The following is a 20,166-nucleotide window of genomic DNA, read 5'->3' on the forward strand; positions in this document are numbered from 1 at the left end:
ACTACCAGCCTTATTACCTTTAAAGGAATATTGTCATTTGAAATGGAAATATGACACACTTGAAATCATCAAAGTGATATGATTTTTAAAAATTCAGGCTTAATAATACACTAAGCAGACAAATGATGAAGGAAGTAGCAATAAAATATTACCCTAAAGATTGCACTGAGATAATACATGTGTTTGGACCATTATTTTCTCTAAAAGGTGGAAATCCATCTCCAGTAAACTAGCATTCCCCCAGGAAAACAGGAAGATTTTTTTTGTTCGGCATTATGTATTTCTTAGTGCCTTGCTCTTTCTTTTCGTTTTATTTGCCAAGTCACCTAGGAGCCAGATAATCTGATTTGTCTTCCATACTTCTTCTGGAACTGACATGAAGACATTACAATCCATTCATTGCAAAACATTATTTCTGTGTTTAACTTGGTTCAGAAGTCCTGGGATATATTAATTTCAGGAATGGCTAAAATATGGCAGTAACATAAACTGTATCTGGCAATTTAAAAGAGATCAAAGTGTGGGAAATCTTCATGATGACCAATGTCATCCTTAGCAATCCTTTTCAAACTGTCCAGGACACATGACTTATGTTTACGTAAAGTCTCACGAGACAACTGCAAAGATGCTATCACGAGTTAAAGTGGACAGCTTAAGGCTCTCTAAATTAAAAATGACATTACCTCATCAGTTAAAATTGTGCCAGCTTTGTGTATACCAAGAAGAAAAGAAAGCTGACACTGAATGAATGAAGCACGAGTGTATGTGAATTATTGCAGTAACTGAATTTCCTCTGCTGCATCTGCTGATTCCAGGAGTAAAATCACTGGCCGGCTAGCATCTCTGTCCCTTTGCAAAACTATGGAGCTACACAGAGGAATTGTTTGTTTCTCTAGACACTGGGAGATGCTTTGCATGTTAAGACAAGACAAAGGAGGAGGAGAAGGAAGATGAAGACGGTGTTACCTTCAAAATCCTCAGTGACTTTTTATAGTCAACTGAGGGCAGCTGGAAAGAACCCCATCTCTGTACCCATGAAAGCCTCACAAGTTGGCATTTATGCAGTAATTCCTTTTATCTCTGCTGCTTCATTGACTAGACAGGTCTGCGTGGTTTGCCCCACGCTTGCTTATAATTTAACTGTGATTTGAGCTGTTGACTGCGTTTGGCCTGGCGACTATGCGTCCGGCTCTGCTCTATAGGCTTTTTACTTGCATCTCGACATGGTCTGAATACTAAGTGGCCACATTCTAGTGCATTTTGCCTTCCAGACACAAATAAGAGAGGTGGGTCAGGCATTCTGAAGAACTAAGGGCATTTCTGTGAGGAGACCTTTCTCCCAGGTATGACAGAACTCAGCTATTAGACTGCTGGGGAATTACAACAGTGGATGAAGCCAGTCTTTTAATTCACATTATCTTCTAGCAGTAAATACTAGGCTCTCCTCTTGGCAACAGTAAAAGCTATTTTGAAAAGGGGCAGCGGGACTGGATGCTCTACCCAGCAAGAGATACATCATCGCATCTTAAGTGCCAATTTTAGGCAATGGGATTATTCAGGGATACAATAGTTACATTTATAAACTGGGATGCTGCTATCATTTTAGCACTTTCTACCATCCAACAGGGCCCCCAAATGTATCACAGATAGCAGTTCATGTAAATATTCAAGAGGGTGTATGCGTAAAAATTGCAAAGGGTGATACTGCCAAGGAAGTTAAGAAAGCAGCTTGCTTCTCCCTCTGGAGTCGAGACCAGTTCCACCCCATAAGTTTCTCGCTGGCAAACGTGGCGCCAGGAATGCAGCTGGTGTGCCAGCAACCCTCCCCAGAGACTAAATGTGTCGCCACAGCGACGCACCCAGCCTGCATTGGCCTGAGGCCCAGGATCCTGAGTTTGCAAATTTCGATCCCCCAGACGGCTGCACTGCTCTGTTACTGCTGCCGGCGCGGCAAGCGCCACGTTCCTTGGGATGTTAAGATCCTCAGTCCTGGAACCAAAGACCTGCGCAGGTGAGCCTGGAGGTACCTATCCGACTCGCATCCCGAACTGACAAGCTCAGGCTGCGGGAGGAGATCTGGGGAATCTTGGGAATCGAATTCATAAAAGCTAGAGGAGGGATCACAGAGTTAACCCGTCTGTCCCTTTGGAGCCCAGCTCCGGAAAAAGAATGTTCCAGGTGACCAAGAGGCTGCGTCTGGGTCCGAAGAGCACTGCCCACCTGTACAGGAAAGCCTCCCTCAGACCTCCCCTCCCCACGTTTCATCACAGGAACACCAACATCAAGTGGATTTAGCCATCTTCTCATCCCTCTTTTTAAATTAAAAAAAATTTTTGTTTTTGGCCGTGCCGCGCAGCCTGTGAGATCTTAGTTCCCCGACCAGGGATCGAACCCGGGCCCACTGCATTGAAAGCACGGAGTCCTACCCACTGGACCGCCAGGAAGTTCGCTCCTCGCCCCCAATCTCTCTTCATCAATCTTCTACCTTAAACCTTTCCCTTCCTGCACTAATAATGGTAAAGCAGCCGACGTTTACCGGGAATAAGGCCTAGATCTCTCTACCTAACCTTCTTACAATTAAAGACACTTTCCCAAGGTTTCAGTTTTCGGGTGGGAGGCCCTGGGTGGCTCTTCCATGAGTATCCCTGGCTTTAAGCTCATGCTTCTCAAGCCCCACGCCCTCTTGCTTACATAAGCCCCGCTCTCACACTACCCAGGTATATGCGGGTGGTGAAAACATTTTGAATCCTAATAGTAATCACGAGTTTGGTTTCCCATAAGAGTGATAAAAGAATAAAGATTTCTTTCTAAGAATTCTTGAAAGGATTACTCAGAGATTTTTTTTTTTTTCTTCTGGAAAGTTTGAATTATGGTTTTAGGAAAATGGCCAAGGAAAGGGAAAAGTGATGGGAAAATGAGAAATGTCTTCAGTCACTAAAGAGTGGTTTGGGAGGCTTTCTAGGTATGCGGTGCTGAATAGACGAATAGCACACTTTACTTAAGTCGGGTTTTCTCCTGTGAGTACAAGTGACCCCTGACTCTATGGTGGGGCCTGTTAATGGGAAAAAAACCCGAATCCTCTGCAGGGTGTTGTCTGTACGGGGAGCTACTGTACCAACCCCCTCACAGCTTCTGGACATTCTCGAGGTGTTAGGAAGGGGGATTTTAGGTAATGGTGCCTTTTTAATCTCCTTCCAAGAGGCTCTCCCCTTACAGGCATACGTACGTTAATAATGGAGAAATTCGATACCTGACATCATAAACCAGAGTGAGAAATGATTTTGGCTAACATAATTTTCACTTACAAAAATGTGTTTCTTTGGATCTTTGGTTTATTTTACACAAGGCATTAATAGCTATCCCAACTGAACAAGCTGTAAACGATTACTGTATTGTTGTCCAAGAATTACCTTCCCTCTTCCCCAGAAGAGAACAGATTTTTTTTCCCTCAGAGTATTAGAAAGAGGAGTTGGATATAAAAGTATACGATGATGGAGTTTGGAGGGGCCAATTAGTTTGCATTGGTGTTTCTTAGCAGTTTTACCTGATCCACCCCCTAACCGTTCTGGCTTCCTTGCAAGGTTCTAATCAAGATAAATACATGAAAAGCCTTTTATAAGGTTCATAGACTCATGTAGTAAAAGCATTTTTAGAAATCTATTCAAAAGAAATAATCTGGAATAATGTCAAATATGTATGCAAAGAGTATTGCCTGAAGCTTTATAATAATGGGAAAAAATGGAAATAAGGCAGACAGGAAGAAGATAAGAAGGAATTTACGTACATTCATATTGAGAAATATTATTCAGCCATTAAAAAGCATGTTCAACAAAAGATTTTTTATAACAAAGGAAAAATGCTTATGATAAGTGAAAAAAACTTTACACAGTATATCCTCAATTTTCATTCATATGAAGTAAAAGAACAGGAGGGAAATATGCAAGCTATTAACAAGCGCTTATCTCTGGGTAGTGAGATTATTTCTGTATTATTATTATTATTTCTGTATTTTTCAAGATTTTTACAATGGACAAGTATACTTTTTTAATCAAATTTATTTTGAAAAGCATTAACTACTTATATATGAAGTAGCAAATCAATACCTTATTGCCCAGCTAAGAATTTTATATCTCTTGGTCAGAAAACACTATCTTTTTTTGATGTTTTATTTGGAAATAAATCAAAGGCTTTGACTTTTGTTTTTAAAACAATGGGATCAATGAGGTTCCTTGTGTGATACATTTTTGGGGGGTACTAGAAAGTTAAAGTGAATCTGATTTGATCTCATACTTTCTGAAATGCTGGCAGTAATACTTGCCATTTGTACAGTAACTTCCCTGTTACAATATACTCTCAGATTATTGTCTAACATGGTCTTTACAGTAATCCCAGGAGGGAGATTGTTAGGTAGTACCATCCCAGAAGGAGCCCAGAGCAGTAGAAGCACCGGGCAGGAGACACATGAATGAAATAATTAGTATCTTTCCCACACCGCCCAGCGTGGGGCAAGTTTGATTCCAGTATCTGCTCTTGTTACTCCCTTTCACACATATTTTTTGAGGGTGGGAGATGGGTATGGCTTATTATTTTAGAATTAGTCATGAACAACTGGTCAACCGGTCATTGTTGCTAGAAAATGCCACATCAATGAACACTTCATTGGTTGTTTTCTTAACAGTGTGCTTAGAGCTGTACAAACAAGGATCCTGGTGTGTGCAAAGGTGTATGTGCAGGTGTGCATGTGAGAGACAGAGACAGAGACAGCGAGAGCCCTTGCCTTTCAGGAGTCACGTGAGTTGAAAGTTTCAGTGGAGTTGATGGAGGCCACTGAATGGGATTCCTCCTGGAGCTATCCTGGTCCTCCCGCTCAGGCTAACGTTCAGGGACCACGTGGCTAGAACCCAAGCCCAGTCTGGACAATAGAAATAGGAGTGGGGCTGAAAGGTAGCTGTAATTTCGTTCTCTCCCTAGTGCCAGCGCCCTGGGCCTGAACACAGATGGCTCCACTAAAGATGGGGCGGAGGTAGAACCTGCATCCCCAGGATGGGTAGGTGGGAAGGGCAGGACCTTCTGACGACCCCCAAGGCTGGAGCCAGCCTGGTGCAGGACCCCCAGGATGGAGCTGGCAAAGCCTAGATTCAGAGCGGGGAGAGGGCCTGAGCTGGCGGCACGGTGGAGAATCCCGCAGCACTTTCAGAGGGACAGAGAGGCTGGGCTGTGACCTGCTCCTGTCCCTCCAGCCCCCGGGCCTGGGGTCAAATACCAATTTCTATGAAAGTCATTCTCAATGCCTACAAAATTTTAAAATGTGTACCGTGAACTGATATTTCTTTGTTTATTACATTGGCATAGTCCCCTCTCAAGTTTGTTTCTAGGTTTATAAAGTAATTGTTCCTTCATTAAAATAATGGCATGTATTTTTCCTAGAGATATATTTGCTCATGTATATATTATCTTTTTCTTCCTATATGCACCCTGTGGATTATGAGAGGATTGTAGGACATTAGCCTCGACCTGGGGCTCATTTGCATTTGTTAGAACACTTTCTAAAATTCAATTTTTCTTACTTCTATTCTAGTAGTACTTTCCATACACCCCCGTGAGTCTAACTTCTAATCCACAGCATTATCACCTCTCTACCTGTCGTGTGTTTACGCGTATTTACAGGACGTAAAACGCTATTGACATTGTCTGCATTTTTTTCCAGTTGGACGTAGCTGCCCGTGAGACATTGGTGTAGCAGGTTAGCATCTGAGTGGCATTTCCACTGCCCCACCGTCAAGTTCCTTCACTGATCTTATCGCCCACACTCAGGCTCCAGCTATGAGGAGACCGAGGGTCTAGCGTCTACTGAACTTCAAGAGCACAAGTGCCAGGGTGCAGGTGCGACCGCGGGCTGGCCTGGCCCACGCCACAGAGCCCAGGAGAGCCTGGTGCTAAATGATCAGCCAGCTTTGCTCCATGGCTGCTGGATGTACTTCAGCCAAACCACCTCTCCAGCAACCTACTCCACCGATGGTAAATGGGACGTCAAACATCTCACCTTTCTTGGAACAAAAAGTTGCTGCAAACACTGTCTTTTGTTTAATGCCATTGGCCTCCTCAAAGGCCCACGTGGTGTTACTCTTGTTACTCGTGCACAGGCTTCCAGATCATTCTCCTCCAGGAAGTTCCAACGCCATAGACTCCACCTGACACCTCTGCTGTCTGGCTCCTCTGATTAAAGCTCAGTAAAGATTTCTATATGAATGATAGTCAGATAACCCCTTCTCAAATAATCAGAGTACAGTAAAACTCATAAAGCTGATCTCACACATTAAAATTTTCATTTTTAAGCTTCTGTAATGCCTCAGGGCCATAATAATGAATATCAATAATTTTATTGCAGCCATAGAAAAATGGATCATTAATAGGTTACATAATAACATAATATGTATAAGAGCGAACAGTCCCAGGAAATGAGGTATTACAAAAGTAAAGAAAGAAATATTTAAGGAAAAACTTTCACTGGAGTAAAAAGAAATATTAAATGGTTTTCACTGTAGTAATACAAAGGGATAATCAAAGGCAGTGGGTCACAGCTGGTCAAGACCAACTGGAAAGAAAGAAACTGAGATAATAAACATTCAGCGGGTAGCAGACAGCTTCCAGCTGCTGCATAACAAGTCACCCCAAATGTAGGGGCTTAAAAAAGCACACACTTATTAGCTCAGAGTCTGTAGGTCAGAAGTCTGGTCTGGCCTGGCTGGGGTCTCTGCTCAACGTATCACAAGATGGAAATCAAGTGTCTGCAGGGCCGCGTTCTTATCTGAGTTCCGTGTCCTTGTCACAGCTCACAGTGCTGTGCCGGAGTTCAGTTTCCTGCAGTTGTGGGACTGCAGCCCCCGTTTCCTTGCTGGCTGCCAACTGGGGGCTGCTCTCAGATCCCAGGGGCCACCCACCTTCCTTGCCACACAAGGGAGCTGGCCCTCTCCAGCTTCAAAGCCAGCAACAGAGACTTTCCCTCACATTGGATTCTTCCTATGCTTCAAAACTCCTCAGGAAAAGCTGAGTCCCTAGTGAGGGTTCACCTGATTAGGCCAGGCTCGCCCAGGATAACCTCCCTTTCTTGAGGCCAACTGATTTGGCAACTTAATTAAATCTGCAAAATCCCTGTACAGCAGCACCTAGATTAATAGGTGGTTGAGTAACTGGGAGAAGATGTGTGTAACCAGGGGCCGAGGATCTTGGGATTCTGCCTGTCGCTCAGACCCAGCTCTGGATGGACGCATGGAGCTTGGAAGCTGCAGTACAAACCCAAGCAGCAGGGATTGTCCACTCACATCCCCTGGCAGGGCAAAGGCTAGAAGGATCCAGGGTAAGATGAAGAGCAGGGGTGGGAAACTGCACAAGGCTGGAAGCTATTTCAATGTTCTCAGGTCCCATCGGCTGTTGGTTTGAAAGCCCTCAGCCGACCACGGTCCTCGCTTGCAGAAAGGAAAGCAGGGTTCTGGAGAGAGTCACGCTCTCCTGATTGAAGCAAAACAGACACTCTGAGATTGTCCAACACATATGTCTAGAGACAGAAGAGTGATAATAGCTTAATTCAAAAATAAATATATAAAAGAACTCAAGACATGTGGTGTAAAATAATGGTCAAAATATATATAATTTTCATGGAAAGTGCTTCGAGTTTGAATTTCTCATTTCTGAGGAATCTCACTTTATAATTAAGATTTACTGGCATGGAAGATTAAAAAATCCTTCACATGGGGAAATATCTTTATGGTTTAACTCCGATTATGAAATCCAAAGATGCATTTCAAACGGAAGACCAGGGACGCCTCCTTTAAAACAACTACGCTCCGAGGTAATGGAGTCTTCCAATGTCAAACTTGCAAAGTTCAGTATTTATAGAAAAATTCACATGCCTTTAATTACAATAAATTTGGTTCCCAAGTAAAACGGTGTCATCTGGAAGATATTAACATCATTTACAACTTGTTTGCCTCCCTATTTCATAGAAAATTTTTACTTCTTGCCAATTTTCCACTGTTCTCAGGGAAAAAAAAAAAGAATTACTTTCACGGATTGTCTCAAGATGAGTTTATATAGCTAGTCAAACCATCAAAAAGTGACAGAGGGGGCGTCTTGGACACGTTTACTTCCTTCTTATTTACTTTAAATACTTATATCTTTAAGTTTTGGTTTTTGATTTAAATAAAGGCTGTTCTCTCCTCTCTGTTCCTCTTCTCTCAGGCTTCTCAGGGGGATAAAGTGGAGAGAGAGCTCAGGTGTTAAAAACTGGGCTCTGATGTGGGCTCTGAGCTTCAGGACTCACTCCTGCACCTTTAATCTGTCAAGAAGCCCCACCATTTTTGACCTCCCACAAAGTCTCAAAGGGAACAGTGGGGCAGGAGGTGACACCTGTCTGGCCAGCCGTCAAATTCGCCAAACTAGGACAGCTGCGATTAATTCCTCACACTCAGTCACTGACTAGCTGAGTGTCACTAACGGACGTCTGTGAGCCTCAGTTGCTCACCTGCAAAATGGACAAAATGATAGTTAAACTTACAAGATGATAGGGAGGACTCAGTGAAATACTACATGGTGATGTCCCCTTCCAAGTGAGGCTGGAATGCAGGAGAAGCAAAGAGACAAATGCACAGAGAACCCAATGGAGCACAGCTTTATTTTCCAAAAGGTATATATTACACAGCTCAAGGCAGACTGTAGTTTAGGTAGTACAGGAAGTTTGGCTATTGTTATCTCCCCGGGGGATCTATCAGTCAGAAGATGACTAACTCTCAGAAGATGACATAACCTGATATTCTGAAAAATACTATTTGGAATGACAGTAGGTCTTGTCCTAGTACTACCACCAAAAATCAGTCAATTAAAGCCATAGTAATGACAGTAGGTCTTGTCCTAGTACTACCACCAAAAATCAGTCAATTAAAGCCATAGTCAGAAATGGAGTTAAAGAAATCAATTTATATATACTACAATACTTTTTTTTTTTTAAAGAAATCACTAAATCCGTTAAGTGTTTCCACTGATGTACCCAACTGATTTAATGATTTGCAATTGGATTAGTGCTATCAGCATGCAGTGCTGAATTTGCTCAAAAAGCCCCCTCAGTTGGTACAGTGGACGCACCAGGGGACAACTTCCAGTTCTGGAAAATCAGTGACTGCCTTAAGGCATAGCAGGATCATAATCTGCAAGTTTCCTTTTCAATTCTTTGGAAAAAGAAATAAAAGCATAATTCTGTTTTAGACTATAGGACCTAACGTGCTAATTTTAAGAGTTAAAAAAAATCCTCCTGATTAATTAGTAATTATTCAGTGGGGATCTAGGTAGTTTGCTAATCAGAGCTGCAGGAACTAAAGTTGGCAAATACTCATTTTTTTTAAAGGCTTTTTTTCCCCTTTCTTTGCAGTAATCACAGTAGAACCTTTTCAGCATCAGGTAGGTGAGATTATTCATTCTGCAGTGGGGAAGTCCCTTAGTCTGTAATGACAACCCATTTTTTTCTGAAAAAGTGGAAAGCAAAAAATGCTGAAGAAAAATGGGTCTAGTGACAGACAGATGTCTCTTCCTTTTAGTGACACCAATGGCGAAAGAAAGGTTGAGCTGACTTTTAGGATGGCCAGTTGGTACCAATCCAAGTCAAAATGGTGCTATTCTGTTCAGTAGACCCTTAAGGTTTACGTAGAGTACAAACCCCTGAGCTAACCACAGCCAAGAAATATGAAGCTTTTAGATACGGGCCTGATTCATGTATGATGCTAGAAAGAAATTCACAGGAGAAAAACAGATCATGTCATAGAGAGAGTTTCATAATCCCTCATGTTTATTGAAAGCAGCATTCTCTTTGCTGTAAGTCGTGTTTAGAGTCCGAAGCATTCATGCTTAGGGTATTTGTTCTTTTCTGAATTTTTCATTATTTAAAATTCTATTAAGTCAAAAAGCAGGTGTTTCAACTGCAGATGACTGGGTTACTAGTAGTCTTACTAACTAAACTAGGATATATTCTGTAACCCCAAGTCAATTTGTGATACAGGGAATAATTTAAATAATGAGAAATATATCATGGACATAAAATACTTCAAGTGTCAACCAGGGCTTTTTTCTATGTTACAACATGCAAATTAGTTAAAAAACAAAATATGCAGAGAATCATTGGTTATTGGCCTAAACATTAGTTTGCATGATTTTTTTCTTATCGCTGACTTGCTTTACAGACTGAGTAATTAATTGGTATAAAGCAAGCCTTTAATTATCTCTGTGTTAGGAACAAGCTCATGGAGACAAGAAAGGATTTTAATGACCTAGGTGGCCTCATGATTTATATGGACCTTGAAGAGTAATTGTGTGTTTAGAAGAAAGGAAAGCAGTGGCCATAAACTTTACCGGTAGCCTAAGACCAGAAGCACCCTCTTGCTAAGTTTAACCATCTGACCACATAAAGGGTCAGCTTGCAGAAATGGCTCTGTGCATGGAGCATGGATTTAACCCAACCAGGAGATCATATAGCCCTCATCCTACCATCTAAAGCACTCCCCAGCCCCAAAACATCTTTATGGTAAGCTTAACAGAAAGGAAAAGGGAATAGGGTCAAGTTAGCTAAAATAAAACGTTGCATAAAGGGAGCATTTTCAAACACATGCTTCTCCTAAGCACAGCACAAGCTAGAGAAAGGTATAAAAAGTTCCCCTTGATAATACTAAAGACTCAGCTGTAAAAACAACACAGGTAGGCATAGGAGAGAGAAAGCTGTACTCCATCTTCCTTACTTTGACTAATTATTTCATAAGGAAAGGAGATTTCTTTTTTTCACCGAAAACCAGAATACATAAAACAATTTAACATTTCACTCTTTAAACAGCCTAAGTTCTTTGAACGGTCTTAATGTAGAGGGCTAAAGTTCACTACACTTTATCTATAAAGTTTATCAAGAGAATTGACAGTGTACAGTCACAGGGAGAGATAGGAATAAGGCAGTTTTCCAGCATTTTGGTTCTTGATTTGGGGGCAGATAAGTGCTCATTTACAAATATATGATAAAACAGATCCTTTGAGAATCTTTGTAGGGGAAACATTTAAAACATTGCAGCTCTTGAAGTTGTATTACTTTAAAAATACCCCATATTTCAGATATTTCATTAATTCTGATTGCATTTCCCTCTTATAATGGCAAATTACCTAGATCATATTATTATTGTTTTCATCACTTTCCGATCTCGTCTGTTTTTTTTTTTTTTTTTAAGTAGGAAGCAGAAATCATAGGAAACTGGTCCTAAAATGTGTCCCTCAGAATACCAGTCTTATGAAATGCTTCTGAAAAGAATGTTTTTTTCCCAAAATCATTTGGGAACGCTGCACGTCATAATGTTCCTTTTGTGAATATCCATAATTTGTGTCAGTATAAGGCTCTGAGAAGTCCCATGGGTATGAAACCTTGATTTAACTTGGTTTAACCCAACATATACCAATTTCATTGATCATAAGACCCTTTTATTACACAATAGAGGTGGAACTCATGTTGGTCAGAAAGTATTTTCTACGTGCTATTTTGAAAAGTCACTTACTTTGCACTAGCCACAGGTCAGAAATAATAAAAAAAATCCAGGGAGGAAGGGAATCAACTTTGTAAATGATGACATAAATTTGGGAAGATGGAGATAAATTTGGCAACCTAATTCCTTCTCCTATTCTGCCTTACATGTTAGAAATTCAATTTGAATCAGTGCTTTGAAAAACTGTTTTAGCGACTGTTTCTGACTAAACAAATACGGTGCCGATATGTAAGACTGTGCCTATACTCAGTAAAAGGGACTCAGCTGACGCTGACAAATGCACTGGGCATGGCTGAATCCAGAGTCTCTCTGAGCACAGGAATCAGGAACACACTGGTTTTACTACCTAGTTAATGTTAAGGTGAACACGATGAATAAAACTAGCAAAAGTTTACCGTGGGAAGAGATCTAAGGGATACATTTTATAGATGAGAAAACTAAAGCCCAGAACACTGAAGGACCTGCATATTTCAAATCCAGTTAACAGAAGAATCAGAACTTTCTACAGTATTATGATGAAAGATGAACCATTGCATCTCACTTTTTAGGAGATGATGGAAAGGGTCTCTATTATCATCAGGGTCTACTTCTAATTTGAGATTTCCACCAAGGGATTTCTCAGCCTTCTTCAGAAACCTCCAGGAAGAGGAAACACACTGAGTCCAGGCAGGGAGTTCAGCCCATCTTCATTGCCTGGCAACGATCCCAAGTCTTCCTGACTTTGCCTCAGATCTGTTCCCTCAATAAATGTTTCTTCAGTATTTAATGCAGTTTCCACCCATTGATCCTAAGACCACATTTAGTTCCTCTTGCACACGAGAGCCTTGCAGCTCTTTGAGCATAGCCGTCACGCCCCTCATCTCTCCCTTTGTTAGTATTGTAAGAAGAGAAAAATTCAAACAATTCATTTATTAGATTGACACACAAAAAACAGGCAAAACACAGATACGTATAGAAACTTCTCTAATTGCTCGAAGGCTGATGTGACATCATTATTTTAGCCACCCAGGGACGCTGAGCGCTTTGAAAGCATGTATGCATTTCAAAGGCTCTATAACTGAGTTTTGGGGACTTGGGGTGGTATCTGTGCCACGAAGGGCAGGGTGGAGGGCCAGACTTCTATTCTCCTCTCTTTCCAGAACCTTCTCTGCCTTCCTTCTCCTCCATTCCACATGCTCCAGCCTCTGCCCTTCTTACTGATTTGGGGCTAGGTGATCTAGAGTTAGGGTCTTGTCCTGGGAAGGAAAAACCAGCTCTGAGGAGCCAGGATCCAGGAAGGTGTGTAGCAGAAGGAAGGGCTGATCCAGGACCCCCCGTGGATGGAGCCAGAGGTCAAAGGGGTGCCTGGGTGACAATTTAACACAAACAATTTCCACATCGACTTTGAGTGTTGGCTTTCTGATACTAAAGAAAAAATTTAATTTATCCTGATGATTTTTCTTTCACAAACTAAGTATGCCATCCAAAATCTCCAAATTCTGGACAGAGATCATTCCTATTTTTGTAACTGTTAACTTTCGATGTTGAATTTTCTCTTACTGCTTCCCTCTTCACACTACTATGTAATTTCATACCAACTGGTAGTCCCTTTAACATCTTTTTGTGTGTGTAATATAGTAAGATTATTGCTGCACTGTAAAAATGTCACTGATTTAGGACACTTCCCTGAATGACTCAGATTGTAATTATTCTCTTTCCCAGACAGAGACAAAATACCCATTTTCACTAGTTAAACACACACATAGCCTCCATAATTTTTTAAACCTTTAAATAGGCTTTTGTAAATTTGGAAGTCAAATGGCCTTTCTATCAATGACTTACTACTGAATTCCTCCCTAATTATTCACTGATGAATGTACACTCAGAAACACAGGTTAACAACAGTTCAAATACTACCGAAGCAGAAGTAATGTTGGGTTTGGCAGTCTTTAAATATAATAACTTCAACTGGAAGTTTCTCTAATTTTTCTTCGTTAAAATCCAATGTCTTCAAACATACTTTCCCCTTAATGTGTGACAGACATGTCAAACACTGGTTGGGTAAATGTTTGAACAGTAATAATATTGATCTCTTCAATGGAAATCTTCCATACAAATGGTAGAAGACCATTAGCAAAAGCTTTTATTTTTACTCCCATTATGCTCTGCAATTAACAAAGAAAGTATTCTTAGCATGTGTGAAATACATATACACACATATATATATATATATATATATAATTTGTGGTAAAAAAGTAGTAATAGCTTATATTTATATACAAGCTTATAATTACTTATAATTATATATATATAATTTTTGGTGAAAAAAGTAGTAATAGCTTATATATATGTAGCACTCTTTTCTGAATAGCTGAGAAGGCTTTTGTGCTTGTCCTTGTGGTACAGGCTTGAAAAGAGAGAGTGAACCGGTAGCACCCTGTGACATGTGAGGATGTCTTTTCTGCAGTTGTGTCCACATCACTCCTAGACCAGCTGGTCAATTTTGTCAAACCACTGGCTTCACAGGCAGCTCATTACCGAATTCACTAGTGAATCAACTGAATTAACTCCTGAATGGTTTGCACAGAGTCACCCAGAGCACCTGGAATGGAGTCCAGGGTCTGAGTGGTGGTCCAGACAGAGAGCTGACTCCTCGCCCCTGGATCTGGACCTCGCTGTCAGGGACTGGAGGTGAGCCAATAGCACTGGTGCTGGGGGTTGGGGGGAGGTAAAAGAAACAGAAGCTGTGCCAGGGGAGGATAATCTGAGGACATTTCTATAGCAGCGCATCTTCCGTGCCCTCCAGGCCGTGCTCTCCTATTTTACAGCTGCAGGGCTGTCTCAGGGAGGCTGTAAGCCCAGGCTTTGCTAGGGCTGCAAACAAAACGCTGCATTTCCTTCTTGCTCTAAACTGAACTTTTAAAAACAGTGTTTAAACCTGGTTAATATGACTTTTGATAATGGCCTTAAAAAAAGTCAAAAGATAAAATATGAATCCTAGAAGATAAATGGCAGAGTAAAAAGGAAATTAGAAAGGGTGATTTGGAGGTCAAATGCATGTCCAGGTACTAGGTGCAGGGTTTTCATTTTAAAGCACAAACTGAAGGAGCCATGCCCTGGCTAGTCCTGGGGACTCTGTGATGTCTCTGACCAGTTACCACCCTGGGACACTGTTAGCTCTTCTGAAGGTCAGGAACAACTGCCCTGATGTCCCCCATCTAAGGATAACTGCACAGATTTATTCTGGCATCTCTTCCCTAGGAGTTTCTCTTTTCCTTTTTCTGCCAATCCAAATTCCATACTTTCAAAGCCCAACTCAAGGTTCACTTGTTCTGTGAAGATTTTCTTAGACTCAATAGCCTGTAAATGTTTCCTCCACTTGAATTTATGGATCCCTGAGCCAGTATGGACTGAGTAATTATACATTTACCCCATGTTGACCTGGAATTATTTTCTTAGGTGTTACCATGACTTATTCATTCCCCTGATAAGATTATACTTCTTGTGGATAGAAAATATGTCTATTTATCTTGGATTTTTCTGAAAGTCAGAAACAAAAACAGTTTCCTGGGAAACAAGTTCATGATTGTTGAGAAAATAAATAAACAAGAAAAATGAGAACAAACATGGCATAACTATGTATTCATATTTTAACATCATTTAATCGGGATCTTGTAAACTGTTTAGTAAATAGTTCTGAAAGAAAACATCTTACACTCTCAAAAATTTTTTCTACGAATCACGTAAATTGCTTTTGGGAAAACTCAAGGAACTGTGTTCTGCTTTTGTTCCAGTTACATTAAACCGTATGAAAATAGCCATCATGACAACAACGTCTCTTTGGAAGAGAACACCAAATACTTAGGGGCATAGCCTCATCTAGATGTTCTGGGATTCAAGAGCCCAATTCCTATTAGTGATAATAAGCTCTATGTCTACAAATCCCTAGACACTTATGTCAAGCCTACCTGTTTCAGTTTCCACAGGTGGAATGATGGTTCTAATGAGGTCCCTGTCCTCAAGATTTCTATTTAGAAAAATACAATGTTTAGACTTCAACTTTTCAGCCATCCCTGGTCGTGTTACGGGTAAGGGTGACATTTATGCATTTTGAATCGTATATTAAGAAGCTGTAATTCATGACCTTTTAAAGTAATTTGCTCCACATAAAGTCTCAATCCAATGGACATTAGTGTGTGTTCGAAACACATACAAATGGTGAGTTTTGCCTAATGAAGCTGTTCATTATTTTCTCCCCGTTATGTGCCCGCCTGCATTATCACTGCCCTCTGCTTCCTTCAGTCAGGTGACAAGCATCATAAGGTTTCACAGGCTTTATTTTTATGCTGATCTTCTGAGTGCACTACACACAATTCATTCTCCTTTCTTTAGTGCCTGAACACATAAATTCACCACCGTTTGTATTTAAGGTCAGTATCTGTAGAAGCCAACACTTTCGACTATTTTTTTCATCATCTGAATTTCAAATTCTTATCCTCAAATGCTTTTCACCCCTCTTGAAATCCAGAGTCTAAGGAGAATTGCATGCCCTGCTCTAATAATCTGTCTGTTGTATGGCTTAGAGATGTAAATTACAGGTTTTGTTCTTTTATTTCTCCTTTTTAGTATTGAACTTACATTGAAACGAATATAAGTCCAGCAGGCACTTTGTAAGTGAGGATATATGTAATGCCTATATGGGATATGCCTGTATGCACATATATTGGTGTATGCATGAGCATAAATACGGAAGATTACAATCTTATCTAAGGAAGATTAATTTATAAATAAAAAGATTCCAAATCTATGCTAGTCTACACAAAACATTGCCATTTGGAGTTAATTTTGTGGGCCTCCCTTACCAAGAGATTTTCTTATCCATGGGAGCCACTGAGGCAGGTGGAGATGACAGATGACGGACAGGTTAACCCAAACCCCAGGACTGAGAAACGATTAACTCTAGTCATCAGGTGATTAGCCCAAGTCCTAGGGTCACAACCTTGCCTGTCAGTAAGTTGCACCCAAACTCCTTCAGGAAAGGTAAGGAAATTTGAACATGCCATTTTTAAAGCCAAACTTGATGCATTTGCAACAGACTCTGTATTCTGTGCACACCTCGGTGGAGTCCGATTTCCAGTTTTTGTTAAATTAGTTTCATATCAGTCAATACTTGTTTAAAAACATGTCATAAGTCTGTGGCTTGTGCATGCTTCAATTACCTCTGATTATTACATCAAGATTCACAAACGAGATACCACAGGCACTCTTATTTACTGCAAAATGCTATCGAAACAAACTGAAATTCAATTTCGGAACAGATTGCAATAACCCATCAAAACAGAGCAAGTGGGGAGGTCAGGCCCCGAGGTGTGCCCGGCCATTGTTAAACCAAGACGGCGTCTCACCTAATCATTTAAACATGGTCTTGTGGCCTGACATTTTTAATGCTTTCTTGATCTCTTTCTTCTGGCTCTGTGTGTGCTTTGCCACTGTGGGGTGCAGTGCATAGCAGGTTATGGATTAAACACCAAGTCCTTTTCTGCCAATAGCACTTTTAGGAGGGGACAAATGATTGGGTACTTTTTATAAATAGTCACACCATAGGTGTCCGCAGAAAGCAACCTTTATTCAGGGTTCTTAAAAGCTGCCTGCTTTTTAGATACAAACCAATCCATAAAACTGCCAAGTTCAAATTTTCAGCTATTATCTGGGCAGTAAGTCTCAGGTACCTTGGTAGGCTGATGGGACATTTTTGTCGGCACACATTAAGATCCCAGGCTTAACTAATGCAATCTGGTTTTAAAAATTAATTTCACTTACATAATCCCCCTGGGATATGCAGCCCATGGTTTGCATTTACTTTGTGATTCATTGCATTTGGATTAAACTGGAGGGTTAAGAATTTTACGTTCCAGCCAGCTCTGACCCTGAAGAACAGAAACATACACATATCCGTCCCATCGTCTGTTGCTTCAGGGCAAGAGAAAAGAAAGCCACTGTAATTTGGAGACAAGACTTTTCCAGACAACTGCGAATGACAGCAACCATAGCAAGTCACTGAACAGAAGGGTGTTGTGGAGGCCTGGGGCGCGGTGAGAAATTAATGGGAGCACAGAAAGTGGACCAAATATGCAGTTTTCCAAAGAGAAAATGTTGGCAAGAATTCTAGAAAAAACTCAAGAGGCTGCAGATTCGTTGACCATAACCATTCAAAACGTGGGTTACAAAGTTTTTCCTGGAAGCAGAGAGTTAATGAAATGGGGATACAATTTAGAAGAGGTGTATATTATAATTATATACACCGTATAGAGAGGGTTATCTACATCAGTCCTCAAGCTGAAATGAAATGAACTGGTTCCATCTCTTTATGTTAAATACGGAAACAGAGACGCAGGGAGGCTGACTCGCCCAAGATCACAGAGTTAGTTTTAGTGTCAAAAGACTCAGGACTGGGCTTCCCTGGTGGCGCAGTGGTTGAGAATCTGCCTGCCAATGCAGGGGACACGGGTTTGAGCCCTGGTCTGGGAAGATCCCACATGCCGCGGAGCAACTAGGCCCGTGAGCCACAACTACTGAGCTGCGTGTCTGGAGCCTGTGCTCCGCAACGGGAGAGGCCATGACAGTGAGAGGCCCGCGCACCGCGATGAAGAGTGGCCCCCACTTGCCACAACTAGGGAAGGCCCTTGCACAGAAACGAAGACCCAACACAGCCAAAAATAAAAAATAATAAATAAATAATTAAAAAAAAAAAAAAAAAGACTCAGGATTTCCGACTGCCTAGCTAGTACTTTTCCACAGACGTTTCAAACATGTTTTTCCACTTCTGTTGGTTAAGAATGCAAATCTTGGGCTTCCCTGGTGGCGCAGTGGTTGAGAATCTGCCTGCCAATGCAGGGGACACAGGTTCGAGCCCTGGTCTGGGAAGATCCCACATGCCATGGAGCAACTAAGCCCGTGAGCCACAACTACTGAGCCTGCGCGTCTGGAGCCTGTGCTCCGCAACGGGAGAGGCTGCGACAGTGAGAGGCCCGCGCACCGCGATGAAGAGTGGCCCCCACTTGCCACAACTAGAGAGAGCCCTCGCACAGAAATGAAGACCCAACACAGCCATAAATAAATAAATAAATAAATAAAATTTAAAAATAATAATAATAATTTTTAAAAAAAGAATGCATATCTTCTCTACGGATTTACTTTCCTAATTTTTCATGAAGAACAGAATTCTACCAACGCTTGATTATGGACTCTTTTGTCTCTCTAGCATATTTTTGAACAATAAGCAAAGTGATTTTAAATATCTTCACTCAAAAAATATACATTTTCAAGGGTTCTGATAGACTTAGTTAATGCTTAACTACAAACAAGGTCAAGAGGAAAGTAAGTTTTTTATGTCTGTGCCACTATGCTGACATTCACACTGAACCTCCAGAGGCCAAGTGTCTGAACATTTTGGTGGGAATCACAACATCAAAGGGCTTGAAAAGGCTTTGGGTTCATTTGGATAACCTAATCCCACTCAGGCAAGTGAGCAGATTTGTGCCTGTCCAAAGGAAGAGAGTCCACAGCTTCCCCGGGAACTTTTTCCTATATTCCATAACCCTGACTTTAAAACAAATTTGACCAGACTGTTCCAATCGGTCTTATTTTATTTTCATACCATTTCTTCTTTTTCCTAATTTATTTAAATGCACATAGGCACATATACTTAAATAACAAGCTATTTTTATCCCACTATACTCAAATTCTCTATTTCTTTTCAGACGAAATAAGAAATGTTTATAAAATATTAACTTCAACACGCTAATCTGGACAGGGACTTTTTCCAGGCTTTTCCTTCCCTGGAATGTTTTTGGCCCAGTAAACTTTAATTGTAACATCTTTAGTAGATATCTTGGCATCCAGTGCAGAGGAAAACAGAAACACAGTGCTTCCTTAGAATTTTACAACCTGTTTGCACTATTATGTCTTTACAATAGTGATGGTGTATTTAACCACATACAATTCATTTCATTGTGCTAGAAACAAAGAAAACTATCATGAACCAGAATTACAGAAGGGAATTTGGAGGGCATCTTCTCTGACCCCTAAATGTAACAAATAAGGAAGCAGAGACCCTAGTAAGTGATGTGGACCACAGGTCATACGACCAACAGTCTGCAGCAGAGTTAGTGTTGAATTCTGGATTCTCTCTTGAAAATCCTGTGCTTCTCCTATTAAAACACACTCAGTCAGCATTCAGCAAAGGGGAGAAAACAGAAAACATATTCATTATCTTTGAAAGAAGAATGCTTGACATCTACTAATAGCGCGTGCACACACACACACACACACACACACACTCAAAATCCACAAAAATCCCTTAAAACATAGCTGATTTGCATAATAGGGAGGTGGCACTATTGCTATACTGTGGACTTATCGATTTTTGCATGCCCATGTGAATGAATGAATTTCACTCATCCACATCCAATGTGAATTCTTTCATCCATCACAGGTGTAATGTGGATAATGTTCTTTAATCAGGCAACCTGAAGAAATCCCTAATACCAATTAAATATATTCTTTATTTCATGTTACCATTGAACAATGCCAGGTAGGTGTGAGCAAATTCAACTAAGCAGGACTT

General features: G+C 40.9%; 1 protein-coding gene and 1 long non-coding RNA gene across 9 annotated transcripts in view; one reads left to right on the top strand and one right to left on the bottom strand.

The window, feature by feature from the left end:
- Window positions 1–20,166, bottom strand: part of NRP1 (neuropilin 1) — a 138,605-nt gene that overhangs the window by 83,642 nt on the left and 34,797 nt on the right. The window lies entirely within an intron of this gene.
- On the top strand, window positions 1,920–7,954 carry LOC103006927 (uncharacterized). The gene is made up of 3 exons (XR_451706.2): window positions 1,920–2,011; window positions 4,679–4,791; window positions 5,708–7,954. It is a non-coding gene; the product is annotated as an uncharacterized LOC103006927 (long non-coding RNA).

The sequence above is a fragment of the Balaenoptera acutorostrata genome, chromosome 3 (genome assembly GCF_949987535.1).
Source record: "Balaenoptera acutorostrata chromosome 3, mBalAcu1.1, whole genome shotgun sequence".
NCBI lineage: Eukaryota > Metazoa > Chordata > Mammalia > Artiodactyla > Balaenopteridae > Balaenoptera > Balaenoptera acutorostrata.